The sequence below is a fragment of the Mesoplodon densirostris genome, chromosome 5 (assembly GCF_025265405.1).
Source record: "Mesoplodon densirostris isolate mMesDen1 chromosome 5, mMesDen1 primary haplotype, whole genome shotgun sequence".
NCBI classification, from domain to species: Eukaryota; Metazoa; Chordata; class Mammalia; order Artiodactyla; family Ziphiidae; genus Mesoplodon; species Mesoplodon densirostris.
In genome coordinates, this window is record NC_082665.1 from 29040319 (window position 1) to 29056399 (window position 16081).

A 16081-nucleotide genomic window follows, 5' to 3' on the forward strand; every position below is an offset into this window, starting at 1 on the left:
TTCTTCATTTATTTTATTGTTTTATCCAATCTCGTACTCTCTCTCTAGCTCCTACTTTTTTCTTCAGCCCACTCTAACTTTCAGCTTTTTGATGTGTGTGACTATAACTATTTATATGTTCAGTTTTGGATCAGTGTGTTCTTAGGTGGTTACAAAATATGCTGCACCCAAGAATAATTAGTAAAAAAAAAAAAAAAAAAGGAATGCCACATGAAAGTAAGTATTATTTGGAAAAGAAGTATTAAGACTTTGAGAAGAGATTTCCGTGCCTCATTTGCAAATGAGATGCGATTGGGATTCAGATGGCACAGAGTGAACACCTTAAGCAAGTCGGGGTGTGGAGAGCAAAACATCTTAAGTGTTGCTGTGCTTCTCCAGCTCAGTTTGATCCACTGACCTCTCATAGCTAGCTTTGGAAGCTGCTGGAATGCAAAAGCCACATAGCTTGCACTCACACACACATTCTGTATTCCCATATTTCTAACCTTTGGTAAAGCAGCATTCTCCTCTTGCCATCTTCTCAGGAACTTGGAATTTGTCAGGGGTCACAAATTTAGATGACCCTGGTGATGTTAGGCCAGTTTCCCCCTCCCCAGGCTCTGCAAACTTTCACATAGTTCACTGTGGCCTTGATGATCCTTGGAAAGTTCTACTTATTAAAACATCAAGAGTAGAATAACTGGTTTTGTACTTGCAAAGCCAGAGTGAGTTTATCTGTACTTTGTCACTAAGTCTGATTATCATCTTTATTATTCAGGTATTTGCGAGCATGAAGTGTGTATGGATGGGAGTTTTTTAGCTGGTTGATGCTTTCTGCTTGCTTATCTGGTTGCCAAGGAAATTGGAAAGCCACTCTGGGCTCCTTTATTCACTTTCCATCAGAGTTTGTTTATTATTCAAGGTTTGCTTTGTTCCTGAGTTCGTTTTATGTTCCATAAAGCCTGATACTTCTCAGAGTGAAATTTGAAGTTCATCTTTTTTGTTGCTTGCCTACTAAAATCCCAGGGCTAGGCAAGAATAGACCCGAAACTTCTGTGAGCATAACATAGAGTCAGGCTTGTTCTCACAGTATTCGAAGTCTCGCTAGGTGCTCGCTTGGTTGTCTCAGACCTATGTTTCTTGCAAATGCCATCTGACTGGTGATACTTTAGAAGCCTCAAAGTAGTGCTCTCAAATATAATGAGCTTTGCTTGCTTTGGCCTGGCCTATAATAATTTAAAGGTATTTCAGGTATTACTTCACCGAAGGTAATTCTGACCCACATACTCTACAGCAACTTTTGTGGCCATGAAATGCTGCACATATATGAGATGATATCCTTTATAATGCAGATATTTGAGATGATATTCTTTCATATCAAAATTTTGATTGTCTATAATCAGTACATTTTTCTTGTGAACATTTTAGGTAACTATGGGAGTATAGGTTCACAGTTTAAAAAGAACATAAGGATGTAGGAACATAGTTGATAAGAATTTATATTACATGGATTAGGATATATTACCTTGGCCTTAAACTACTTGTAGTAAGTAAAACACTAAGCTAACATGAATGGTAAGTGACATGATGTGAACCCCCTTCTGTAACTTATTGTCAGAAACTTACTCTAAATATCCACATGGTTACTCTAAAGCAATGGTTCTCAACTCAGGAGAAGAAGGAGTGGTGGGGAGGGAAGATTTCATCCCCCAGAGAGCACTGAGCCATGTCTGGAATCATTTTTGGCTGTCACAGTTGGGGGCAGATGTTAACGGCATCTGATGGGCAAAGGCTGGGAATATCGTTGAACATCTTACAGTGCCTAACGCAGCACCCACCGCACCCCCAGCAATGACTTATCCAGCCCCAAACACCAATAATTTTGAAGTAAAGCAACCCTGCTTGAGAGACTACATCTCAGAGAAATGATGTCCCTTGGAAAAATAAGTAAATTAAATACAATTATGAAAGAAGGAAAACTTAGCTCATAAGTCCACCACCTTATTGCAACCATGTCTATATCTGTGTTAGCCTTTGACCCCTAACCGCACTGCAAATTTTCGCTGTATTACAATTGTAGTACTCTTACCACTTTTGACATTGGTAAGGCTTGACTTTCAAAACATGTATTCTATAGTTCAGAAAACAAGTTAAATAGCGAGGAGAGACAGAAGACGCAAGCTTGAGCATGACAGAGTTGAAAGACAGTGGAATGTATCTCTTAGGGCCTCTCTAGGCTTCAGGATTTGTGGCCCACATTCTATAACCTAATATCATATTGAATAATTATTTTAGAAGCTGCAAAACACCGGAGTCAGCAGTCTTTGCCACTGAGCACAGTGGAAGGGAGAAACATTTTGCCTAAAGAAGTTTGGCTGAGTTGATATAATTTGAGGGTTAGTAGAATGGTTTTATATCAAATTCAAGTTCTAAAATTTAAACCAAAACATTATTTTACTGCATTTCGTATCAAAAATTTCCCATACAGATCACAGGAAAAAAATGCACAAATATTAATAGTTACAACTGAATAACATGGGAGTGGTTAAGAATAATATTTTCAAACGGAGAAAATCCTTAATAAAATAATATAATACCATAAACGTTAGTAAAATTCCTGTTAAAGCATCTTGCAGAGTGAGTCCTTACATAGATGGAAAGAATTAGTTATAAGAGGGCTTCCCTTCCCTGGTGGCGCAGTGGTTGAGAGTCCACCTGCCGATGCAGGGGACACGGGTTCGTGCCCCGGTCCGGGAAGATCCCACATGCCGCGGAGCGGCTAGGCCCGTGAGCCATGGCTGCTGAGCCTGTGCTCTGCAAAGGGAGAGGCCACAACAGTAAGAGGCCTGCGTACCGCAAAAAAAAAAAAAAAAAAAAAAAAAAGAATTAGCTACAAGAAATCTCATATTTTGATGTATATTTTTAAAAGTGTATGTTTGAGTTAGTTGCAAGTATTTTGCTTTAGTTATCAATGGTGGATTGAACTACATCTGGAGCAACACTTTTTTTTCTTGCTAAATGTAAATAATTGAATTCTGTAGATTTTTTGTTTTCATTCTGTAATGAAACATACATACACATGTGTATGTATGTTTGTCAGGAGCAGAATTCAGGATGTTACTAATTTTGAAAGCGAGGGCAAAAAAATCATCTCAAAAAAAACTTGAAAGTATGATGTGTAGCAAAATTAATAGCTCACAAAATTAAGTATATCCCAAAGGATACATCCACACAGAACTTTTCCAGTATTCACCTTACCTCTTTATGATATTGCCCAATTTAATTGCCTTTCCTGATTTACTTCTGACTTACTTTTTTGGTTATTTCTAAATCAAATTTATACTCAGAAGATGAACATACATTACCATTTGAACATTCAAAAAAATGTGGTGCAGAAAATGAAAGCCATCTTCAAAAAGAAACTCTAAAAAATGTTTGGAGCAATGGCGATCTTATTAGAATAAGTGTGCAGTCTCACAAATGGATACTTTAAAAGCAACACGTATACTTGGATGTGTAAATTCTGATGGTTTTTTACATCATGCTAGTTTATGTCTTATAATTTTCCTAGTAGTGCATTTCTTTCTTGGGCATGTTTATAAATCAAAGGCTGCTTGTTACCCCACCAGCCAGCATGCTTGCACATGCACGTACACACACATACACACACACAAATAGATACATACACACAGAACTTAGAAACAACACTTTCTGCTTTGTAACTAGGTCAACACAATATTGTGAAATATCCATAGGTATTGACTCTGAAAAAGGGGATGGCACTGAGTCAGACTCCGTGAAAGTAACAGAGCCTGATGATCCAGTTTGTGTTTAAGATGTCAATCATACCTCTATTTAATTGAGCAGAACTTTGCATCTGAAAATAATACGTAAGTCTCACATCTCTAGCATGATGAAAAATAGGATGGACTCAGAAGATTTTATATTTAGAGATTTGTCTCTATTTTGAAAATAATAATCTAAATATTTTTCAAGAACCCAATTTAAAAACTGTTTTCTTCTTTGCTGTGATAATTGAGGATTTATAAAGTGTACATACTATATTCTAAATTTAGTTTTTCTTAATTAGGGAGTTATCATTTTCCAGTACATACTCTTCCTTTTATGTTTTTCCTTTTAGGCTATTGTAACTGTCCTTCATTCAGGTATCTACTTCCCTTTTTTTCTCTGTTTTAGCTCTCACTTGGCAAGTCTTCAGTTGGGTGCCCCTTTTGTCCTGGGTCACTCCTGAGTCATCTCACTATTTGGTAGCACACCTGAAATCAGTGGGCCAACTCAACACTTCTGTTGAAAGCTCATTTTTTTCCACTTCCAAGTTCCTTGTACTGTATATCCCATGCATAATTCCAGATGACATAAAATCACACTGGTAAAACAGATTACATTTTGTCGCAGTTATAAACCACTTCAGGCCATCTCTTTAATGTATACCACCTATTAATTCTCTCAGTGGAGTTCACCACTGGTGTTTATTCTACCGTTTTTCTCTCTTTTTTCTATCCATGCCTCTTCCATCTGTTTGACAAGACGTAAAATCTTTCTGTTTGCCATTAGTTCCTGTGAACAATAGCACATGTCATTTTACCTGCCAGCACAAAGTTTTACCCCTAGTTCAGCACATTTCCATTCAATTATTTTGGCAAGCTGGAAGGAACCATGGTGCTCATCTTACTGAAAATACAAAAGACTAAGGTATAAAGGTGACTCTGCATCTCATCTTTATTAACTATTGCAGTCTGGTGTTCCAAAGGGGCAAATGTAGATGTAGATTGTGGTCTTTTCTAAGCCTAAACTGAGAACAGCTTTTTGGATTCAGCAACCCTCCCAGGCATATATTTGCATGTCTGATTTGCATTTGGAGAAAGGAGGAGAGAGGAGGAAGTTTTGTGTCTGAAGACCTGAGAGGGCTTTGGGAGATGAAAATGAAGAAAATGTAGAGGATAATATGGCATCTCTTTCCTTGATGGGGTGGGGGCAATGGATAGCTCTGTGAATATTTCTAATTTCTAAAGGAATTGGAAATCTTTTCTAAGAAGGAAAGATAGTGCCAGGATGGCACCCCTGGGCTGTGTAATATTGGGAACGCCAGCAGCTGTACTGGATGAAGTCATATTCTCCTTAAGGGTCAGTGACCTCAGATAGGCAGGCACCCTGATGCCCCATGGACCTGGCAAAAAACCAGGAGAGTCTGAACGAGCACAACCAGCTGATTTTTCAATACTCAAGACACTGGAATGTGCCAGAATTTCTTGCGTGGTAGGAAAACTCTTCCAGGCCTAAGACTATAAGCAGGTAGCAGAGAGAAACCTGTAACTTTGTATGCAGATATTAATGCACCTTCATTCCAGTTGCAGACTGAAGTCTGAGAACATTGGAGTTTGATAAATAAAGAAAGAGGAAGAGAATGTTGGGTCCATTACATGGGTGGAAAAAAAAACCTGGAAATCTGTCAAAATGCAAATATTTACGATAAGGGAAGATGCTTTTCAAAATCTCCTTTCTGCACTTCCAGTGACATATGGTTTGAAGCCAGAAACATGCAGTACATCCATTAGTCACAGTTTGGAATTAGATTTGAAATTCCAGATACAATACTTTTTCATACTTCGAAATTTTTCAATTTTTCTTTTATAACTTTTATAAATTTACTTTTTTCTACGTCAAATCTGATGTGCAAGATGGAAAATTTTAGATGTGATTTGGGCTCTGTCTGTGCATATAAATAGTTACCCTTTTGATTATAGCATGAATACCTCAATCTATTCTTCCTTTGGGGGGTTTGTTTGCAGTCTTATGGCTCAAGTCCTAGCAGGAAACCTAGTAACCTACTTGTCAAGCTGTTTTGCTAAATCTTAGTAGAATAAGTATTCCAAGAACAAGACTATTCGCTTTCTATCTCCTATACGTGATGAGGTCACCAAAAGATCAAGTACATTTCACTTCCTTTTAGCATGTGCTTCTCTTAAGCATCACTGGTCATAGGTCACACTCTCAGAGGTCTTTGGTTCTCACCCAGACACTCTGGGTGTAAGAAAGGACTCAAGGATCTATCTCCTCATTGAGCATGTAACCTGGCATCTCTTCCTAATGAGGCCTCTGGGAGCAAACTACAGAAAGCTGCTGGCAGCAGGGTTAGGGAGGCTCCTTCCTCACCTGCCTTATCCTGATAGGTCTAGTTCCACGTACTTTGGGGATGAAGGTTTGGGTGTTCTATTGCAAACAACTTCAGATCACCTAGATCATTCAAATGACCAAGATGTGCAAATTAAACAAACAAAACAAAACAAAAACACACAACAGCCAAACACATACCAGGGGTTAACTTTCAAACGGTGATACCCCAAGCTGTTTTAACAAAGCACTTTAAAAAAAAAAAAACTGGACAGAATATTCTGTTCAAACTTGTCCTTGCATTGTAGACATGAACAACTGGATAATGAATTCTTCTTCTTCTTCTTCTTCTTCTTTTTTTTTTTTTTTTTTTTTGCCAAACTCTTTTCTTTTTCTTTTCTTTTTTTTTTTAATTTTATAAATTTATTTATTTATTTTTGGCTGCATTGGGTCTTTGCTGCTGCATGTGGGCTTTCTTTAGTTGTGGCGATGGGGGGCTACTCTTCGTTGTGGTGTGCGGGCTTCTCATTGTGGTGGCTTCTCTTGCTGCAGAGCACGGGCTCTAGGCATGCGGCTTCAGTAGTTGTGGCACACGGGCTCAGTAGTTGTGGCTTGCGGGCTCTAGAGCATAGGCTCAGCAGTTGTGGAGCACAGGATTTGTTGCTCTGCAGCATGTGGGATCTTCCTGGACCAGGGCTCGAACCCATGTCCCCTGCATTGGCAGGTGGATTCTTAACCAATGCACCACCAGGGAAGCCCTGGATAATGAATTCTTTTTAGAACTTTTCCAGTGGTACTTGGGCCTTGTATAAATGCTAAATTTGCTAAGTTCACACAAAAGCTCTATAAGACTGATGAAATATTTTGTTTTTATAAACATATCTGCCGCTAGCCTGAAGCATTCTCTTCAAAGTTATGGATAGTATTCTTGTATGCTTAGTTTGGTTTATAACAATTTAAATTTTTTGAATTTAAAAATTTGAACAGAATAGAAACTCACAGGAACAATAAATTCACCTTTTCTCTTGGAATTGCTGTGAAATATTACGAAAGAAAGTGAACTCTCTTAGCGTAACCAAATAGTTAAAAAGACTTTAAGAAAGAACTTCTAAGCCAATATTTATATTATCTACAGTTAGGGAAAGACAATATTAGCAAATTACAATGGGAAAAAAGAATAAATTACCAAAAGTTAAGTGTTTAAATTGGGCTCCTTTAATCATAAGGAATAGAAACTGACCCAAAGTAGTTTAATTCAAATGAGGGAAAGAGGTCTTCCTGTAATCCAGATACAACTGAACACTTGAAGCTGCAGGACTGAGTCAACCCTTCTCTCCAAACAGAGTCCACCTCTCTCAAGCTGTCTCTCTTTCAAGGACCATGTTTTTCTGGACTTTGCCTTTTAATCTGCTTTTATTCTAGTTTTCTCTCACTTCTACTGGCTTCTTTTGCTTATTTTTCCACAGAGCCTCAGATGGCTGCCCTGGCCTTGATCTCGCATGGCCTCAGGCTCCAATGCAAACAGCTTATTGATCACAACCCTCTGAGTCTCTTCGAATGAATTCCTAACAGGAAGAATCTGATTGGTCAGGCCACATGAGTCACTGCAATATGAGCCTCCAAGACCACCAATACTATGAAGAGGTCATTTGGATTTTTTACCTTTCCATCTTTTCTATACAAGGTTGATACAGTTTCTGTCATGTGCATGAAGATGGAGAGGTAGGAAAAATTGAAATGTCATTTGCGGAAACATCAACCAAGTGCTGGACGTCATCCTCCAGGACTGTAAACAGGATTCACTCCTAAAAGCATTCATTCATTCATTCATTTACTCATTCATTCAAGCTTTCAGTGACCTATCAAGTATTTATTGCATGTCTAATATATGCTGGACAATGTTCTAGGTGCTGGAATTATCTCTCATCTTTAGACCATTTAGAATTTGTTCTACACAATTTAATACTTAAGATATTATGAGGAAGTATATGATTATGTTTCCTGATTACTAGACGTATCCCTGTAACTAGATTGTTTGTTTCTCATGCACATGGGCTATCATAATTTGTATTCTACACAAAATGGGTGTACATTCAATAAATAGGAAATGTTCTTGTGCTGGCTCTTTATCCATCCTGCTTTTAAGATTAAAACCTTGGGAAAAGTAGAGTTTAAATATTACTAAAAATAAAGTCTGATTATAGTTGCTGCAAGTAATGTCTCTTCTTTCTCTTTATACCACCGCTTCATCTTTCTAGAAAAATTTTGTCTTTCCCTTGTTTTGAAGTTTAAAATGAAGTATACGATTTAAGTAAGGATAATGTTGTGTTCTACCTGGAATCTGACCCTGAAAATGATATGAAATTTTGATTGACTTCAGAAGAATTTACTCCGGTCCTGGAAAAATTATCATAACTTTTTGCACCACACTATAGAAAATGGCATTTGGGAAGTCTTTTGCACATGATATTCATCTAAAACTACTACCATCCTTCATGATATTTTCTTTCTCTTCATTGTGAGGAGACATCTCTGTGAAAATCATGCTGGGTATAGGAAAGGTGTAGAATGACGTGGGTAAGGGGTCAGCTGCAGAGTGTAAGGGCCTGAAGCTAATAGTAAAAATTACAGATCACAACATACATATCCAAGTTATAGTTTCAGCCATGGTTGAAGTGCTTTCTTCATCAAATACATGGGGAACATTGATTATGCCCTAAGCACTGTTCTGAGAATTTAGCAGTGATTGAGACCAAAAAAGTCCCTTACTCCATGGACTAGAAATCATGAGGCTTTTCAGAAGAATATATGGTATATTTTAATGGCTGTTTCCAAACAAGATTTAGTCCTTAAAAAACTGCATAGTCATCCTCGTATGGATGTTTAATTTTAAAGTCTGATCTGTTTTTTAAAATTATGTATGTGATTTTTTATGCACATCTCATATTGATGGGCATCTATTATTTTATTTTCCCAGTACCGTATGCTCCTTTAAGAAATGCCACTTGAGTCTGGTCCAAAGAAAATTCACATCCAATTATGTTGTTAGAATTATCTTCAAAGCTATTTGTGTTGGTTTTTAACTTCTGTTCACAAATTTAACTAAGACTTGGGAGATGGGGGTAGGGGAGAAGGACACTAAGTTTCTTTAAAATTAGATGCCTTATAATTTTTCATAGACATATGTATTTTTGTTTTTTATTTTTATTTTTTAGATCTTGGGTTTAGACTTACTTTCATTCTGAAATAAATGGACAGCACTCAATTTATAGATGGAAAGTTTCAGCGATGCTGGTACACAATGTTCTCTGTTGTCTAGATTTTTGAAAGTTTACCTTTGCATCATTGGGTGACACTGGATTTCCTGTTCAATTCACTGTGTCTAGTGACCTTTTGGGGAGTCTGTTCTTCTAAAGCTTTTGAGATGGGAACACACAGCATGTTGTGTTCCATGTCATGTCAGTCATTACTCTCTTTGACTTTACTTGTGTTCTCAAGTCAATATGTTCCAGATTAATGAGGCATTTGTTCTTAATCAAGAAACTACTTAAGAATACACTTTTAATTTTAATGACTTGTTTATGATTAATTGTTTCTTCATGCCCTTCTCATACTTGAGGATACTTCAAAGCTGCTGCGTTTTCCCTGAACAGTTCCCAAACGTCTGAATACTGGTAGTTGCTATGACCCAGTGATCTCAAGGGACTGAACAAACAGGGTTATTGATTCCCTTGAGAAAATCATTCACACAGTCCCCTTAAACTAACAATAACTTGAATAGTAATAATTTTAAAAAGCAACGTTAAGCAAACTGTGTGGTTATACATCATATATTTTTAATGTTCCCTTTAAATGTATGTATCTAATGAGGTCCTACTGTTTTATGAGGAACAATACTAGAAATAATGTGTGAAATAAACTCATTCTCCCAGCTGATCGATACTATGCCATTAGCTGCTTTAATGAAAATTTACTCTGTTAATTTATGTTTTCTTTTTAATTTAAATAACCAAGATATGTGTATGTGTGTGTGTGTTTGTATGTGTGTGTGCTTTATTTCAAGGTACAGACCTAAGTGATTCATGACCTCTTAATAATAAGAGCTAACATCTATTTAGTGCTTACTGTCTGGCAGGTTTTTTTCCAAGTGCATAAAATCTATGAACTCATTTACTATCCTCAACTACAACTTGTGGGACCCCTGTTTTTATTCCTGCTTTACAGATTAAGAAACTGAGGCACAGAGATAAATGATTTGACCAAGGTCATATAGATAATAAATGGCAAACTGAAGACTGGAAACGAAGCAGTCCAGCTCCAAAACTCAACTTCCTAAACACAAGACTATAGTACTCTATACATGAAGAAGCTCCTAGTATTGGCTCCCTAGGACGTTTCCCTTCTTAGGAACCTTAGTTATTTTGTACTGCTGTAATGTATTTGTAAGCTTTACTCAACTATGGCCATTGTGCTAGATACTCGTCCTTTGGTTCTTCCCTTATCGGTGCTAAAAATGGAACAGATGAGTTAGACCCTTTATTAATTCATGTATTTTCTTATTTACTAGATTTATGTTTCCTTTAAACAGAGCAGATATTGATATTTTAGAGACTGTAGAAAACTCAGATGAGAAATAGAAACTAGGATTGATAGAGATCCTTTCTGTCCCTATGGTGGCCCTGAACATCTGACACAATCATACTAGTTGTTTTGTGACAGGGCTGATCATGTTGTACTTCAGTAACTGCCTTTCTTTTGGATTTTGTACTGTGTTCACTCTACTTCAAAGTGTTGTAGGAGAAATATGACTCACTTAGCTTTTAAAATGAGGATTCAATATAATCGTGCTCTTGTTCCACCTAGGATTCCATGCTTTAGAATCATTTAAGGTCCATTGTTGTTCCTAGTGTAAAGCCCAATGGGAAAGATAGGTTTAAATTTCCCTGCCCCTGAAGACAAGATCGTAGAAATAGAAAATTAGTCCATCAGAATCATTGGCAAGAAATTAGTAAGTGTGGTTTGAATTTTTCTTTCATAAGTTTTTCTACATGTGCCTGACAAGTCCATTGATCTCTTTGAAGCTCATCCTTCCATTCAATGAGTTTAAATGGTGGGCATTTTTTTTTATCAGCACTCTTTGGCTTAGTGTGACAGAATCCAACTAAAAACGATTTTAAGCAAAGTGGGGGCTTTAGACGACCCAAGGTAGAAATGCATCTGGATTTGAGGCAGAACTGGAAATAGAGACCTAACACCATTAGGACTCCGTGTGGTTCTTGCCTCTTTGATTTTCTGGGTTATGCTTTATTTCCCTCTCTCTCTCTCTCTCTCCCTCTCTCTTTCTCTTTCTCTCTCTTATTGCCTCCACTTTTCTGTTCCACATGACGGAATATGTGGTTACTGATAGTTGGCCTCTTAGTTTTACACATCATAGTTCAGGAACCCAAAGAATGACTACCAGTTCTAGATAAATATTCTCAAGGATGTATTCCAATTTCCCATTTGTATCAGGTGCCCAGCTGGGATTTATAAGCTTTGGCTAGGAAGGTGAGGTCTGGGGTAGGGATTATGATGATGTCATCTTGAGTCTAGTGTTTACTACTGGGACAATCCATTGTTGCCCTAGAACAGTTTATGATAACCTCATAAATGCGGTGAGGAAGACAGGCAATTCCCACCTGAGAGGGCTGGACAGATAACCGCATATGTGTCTTCTATAGTTAGCGCCTTGCCTATAGATAACAATAGGCCCTTTTCTCTCTTCCACCATAATAAATGAGATATGAGAAGTCTCCTTTTTTTTAATCATATGGAGATGAAAACATAAGGAAAGAAGATTATCCCATTAAACACATATTTTGTAATACATACTTTATGTTCTCCAAATTGTGGTAGATTATAATCTGATGGGTATAAAATATTTAGCCCCAAGCCTACTGTACATATATAGATTCTTTTATAAAATATCATTGTCTATGCTTTCCCTGTAAATGGATGTGTGTATTTTTATTAATCGATTAAAATTGAGTTGGGGGTTCAGAGGGAGCTTGATGAAAGAGATAAATATTGTAGGGAGAGCAATTAAATTATGGGATATTGTGAATGTAACTGACTAATAAAAAATAAGACTTGGAATGAGGGAAAATGATAGGATTGAATAAGAAAAAATAGGGATTAATTGGATATGGTAGATTAGTAAGTAAGAAGTTAAATTAAAGAGTCTTTTATGAAAGCTGGAAACTGGTATGAACTTGTAGCTTGAGTCTTAGGAGAACCAGGCTGTCATGGATATTTTCTGCTTGGCCCCCTCTCCACCCAAGATGTATTCTCCCCTGTTTGCTTGGTCTGTGCCCTTGGAGTTTGATTTCTACTAACAGTTTCTCCCAGGCTCCCTTCCTGGCTGGCTTCTGTTTGGGTTGTACCACCTGCAGGCTGACTCACTGGACAGGAGATTACAGAGCAAGAGGAGAGAGAGGTCAGAGCTTTCTTCCCTGCTCCCTTCATACAGCATCCTCCCCTGAAGCAGGGAGGCTGGGAGGAGGCTCCGTTCAAGGCTCGGCTTTCACTGGGCTGTGAACCCAGCTCCTTCCTCCCCTTGCCCCTTCAGCCCTGTGGTGGTAACTGCTTCCCTCTGTCTCTAGTCTCTGCTGTGTAACCTTCCCTTCTTTGTTTCCTTAACTCTGCTCACACTTCAATTTCATAGTTCCTTCATTAAACTCTATTCATTTGAAATATTGAGGATAAATGATTTTTGCTGCTGGAACTCTGATATTTATAAGCGAGGGAAGTGAGGGAACTTATATATGTATATATAGAAACATATATAGTATATAAAATGCTTATATATATATGTATGATTTTATCTATAAAGAGATTCATTTCAGTAATTGGCTTTTCTGATTTTAGAGGCTGGTATATTCAAAATCTGTGGGGAGGGGGCAGTTTGGCAGGCTGGAAACTCTTGGACAGGAGCTGATCTTGCAAACATGAGACAGAATTTCTTCTTCCCCAGGGAGAACTTAGTTTTGCCCTTAGGCCTTTTGACTGATTGAATGTGACCCACCCCCATTGTTGAGGATAGTCTCCCTTACTTAAAGCAACTGATCATAGATGTTAACCACATCTACAAAATACCTCCACAGCAACACCTAGATTATGATTTGAATAACTAAGTACTATAGTCTAGCCATGTTGACACATAACCTAGCCATCACACCAGGCATTAGGGAGAGCTGTTGCTTAGAGAAACCAAGAGGAAAAGTAAGCTCCTTGAAGAGCTAGAGACAGGCTTTGACTGGGAAGAAACCAGACTTGGGTAATGACAAAGAGAGACTGTATAGAATAATTTATACATAAGATGAAAATGCAGAAAGATTCTTTTCCAAATAATTGTCAAGATGTGATGTGACGTTGACAATGCTTCACACTTTGCTTGCTGTGGCTTTTTGGTACTCAAGTCTATTGTGAGTGCTTGGCCACTCACAAGGTTAACGTGGAAGTTCAGCTCCTGCCAAGTTCCCTGATGACAGGCATGATGAGGAAGGTAGGCACCCAGCACTTGACACTTCATTGTGCCCTACTCTCAATAGGCTTATAATTTTGTGAAAGGGAGGAATCATAGTTCACAAAGGATCAGAGAGCAAGGCTGTGGTGTGTGCACTGCTATTTCTATTTAGTGCATTTTTCTCTCTCTGGAGTTTCTCATGGGTCCAGCGTCATCTGGCATCTGTCCAAGGTTGTTTTATTTTTTCACTCTTTCTTGCCATAGAGGTCATGTGTTGTAATTTGGACTTTGGTCTGCAGTTCATGTTACAGCACAGGCTGTAAATTCAGTCAACAAGCCTTTGTTGAACAGAAAGTACTTTGGGCATTGTGTGAAGAACCCTGAGCTAAGTATTTTAATTGGGAAGGGTCACTAACTAATCCAACAGCTCTAATCTTTATGGGCTCCAGATTGTTCTGTCTGTCAGCACTGGGTTGGGTGGCAGAAGGTTGTGGACAAAGGCCTGGGAAAGTTTCAGACAAAGCTTGAGACAAGGCTTTAGATCCACATGGGTCTGAAACCCCAGGTGGGCAACAGAGATGAAGGCCACGGGAAGAGACTGAGCCAGAGGACTCAGGAAACAAACAAACACAAAAGAGTTATAATTAGCAAGGGACAGATGTTAGGTGAGGAAGTGGGTTTAAGGACCAGGAAATGTAAAAAACAGTAAGAACTTTCCAGTCTCGGGGCCGGTGATTCTGATGGAGTTTAGAATCAATGTCATCCTGACTATCTGGAGGTTTAGAAGATAAGAGCTCCTGGCTGGTCCCGGGGATTGAGGGGCAGAGAACAGATTCCATCCTTGGCTTCCTTTACAACCCTCTTGGCGTCACTCAGTTCTAAATGGAGACCACATTTTGTTCAGAACATTTTGGATGAGCTTTGTTTGGAGCTCATCTGAACTCTGACCGTGGCTGATATCCTGTCTGACCCCTTAGGACATTTTTCTTTCTGAATAGCAGATGTTTCTGAAGTAGGCTATGCTGTCACTCACAGACTAAGAATAACTGAGATAATGGATCTCAAACACTAATAAGCAGTGCACCTGCCAGTGTAGTGATCACTCAATAAACGTTAGCGATGATGACCATACAATCACGTGGTTACCATTTCTTTCTGCACTGCTTGCCCCACACAGTGTCTGTCACATGAGAGTCAATTGCTTATGGCTCACTCAGACCTCCTAATCATTTAAAAAGTAATGAATGTGAAACTGTAGTTTCATCCCAACATCAGGTTCCAGGCACACTCATCTCTATTCTTTGACATGAACATACCCTATAAATGATTCTAATTTCTTTAGCTAGTTTTAAATCTAAGCAAGCCTCTCTTTCTTAATTCTCAAACCTTTTGAAAGGCAACTACATGATATTGCTCTAACTAGTCATTATCAGTTTTAAGGTTGGAGAAGTGGAAACCCCCATGACCGTAGAGTTGATGGGAGCTGGCCAAATTTCAGTGCCCAGATTTCTCTTTTTTTTTTTTTTTTTTTTTCCGTACGCAGACCTCTCACTTCTGTGGCCTCTCCCGTTGTGAAGCACAGGCTCCAGACGCGCAGGCTCAGCGGCCATGGCTCATGGGCCCAGCTGCTCTGCGGCATGCGGGATCTTCCCGGACAGGGGCACGAACCCGCATTCCCCTCATCGGCAGGCAGACTCTCAACCACTGCGCCACCAGGGAAGCCCCAAGTGCCCAGATTTTATTTGGTATAGTCCTCAGATTTTTTTTTTTTCCCAAACAATATCCTAACATGAAGACAAAGTTCACTTGACTGAATTCCTGGAATCTCTCTTGGTTCCTTTTTTAAAAATATAGACTCTGTGTTAGAAACTAGACAAACTTCAAGAACAGTTGTTATTTTTACAAACATAGTATGTGCCCTCATCCATCTCTGCTGTTTCACATGTTATTTCCTTCAGAACACTCAGATAAATGCCATCTGGCCTGAGAGCTTTATTGCACTTTGCTTTCTTCGATTGCAGCATGCCTTCTTCATTGGAAACTCTAATCTCTGTCTCTCTTGTGAAAAGCGTTCTCAGAAATTTGAATTTCCCCATCATTTCCTAGAGTTCAGTGCTGCCAAAAGCAAACAAAAACCCTCTTTGCGCTTGTGTTCCTCGAACATTATCATTCCCCTCCTGACCGCCTACAACATCATATCCAGCGGATTATATGCTAGTGAGTCTGATATCTGGCCAAACTGGATTTCTGCTTCAGAAGTTTGCCTTTTACTCACCAATGCCTTAACCTTCTTCTTTTGGAAGTGGTTCTGTTCAGTCATCTGTTTGGGCTATTTTCTCTGATATATTCAGGTCTTTTCTCCTCAGATTCTATAACTTTTTTTTTTTCTTGCAGTACGCGGGCCTCTCACTGTTGTGGCCTCTCCCGTTGCGGAGCACAGGCTCTGGACGCGCAGGCTAAGCGGCC

At 38.7% G+C, this 16081-nt stretch overlaps 1 protein-coding gene across 5 annotated transcripts in view; it reads left to right on the forward strand.

The window, feature by feature from the left end:
• The window catches only part of NRIP1 (nuclear receptor interacting protein 1), a 300299-nt gene that overhangs the window by 139832 nt on the left and 144386 nt on the right, over nt 1-16081 (forward strand). The window contains exon 6 of one of the 5 annotated variants that reach the window (XR_009532557.1): nt 7578-7630. The exons of the other annotated variants lie outside the window; for them this stretch is intronic. The gene's annotated coding sequence lies outside the window, so the exon portion shown is untranslated. Of the gene's footprint in view, nt 1-7577; nt 7631-16081 lie in introns of those variants that run through there. 5 annotated transcript variants of the gene reach the window in all.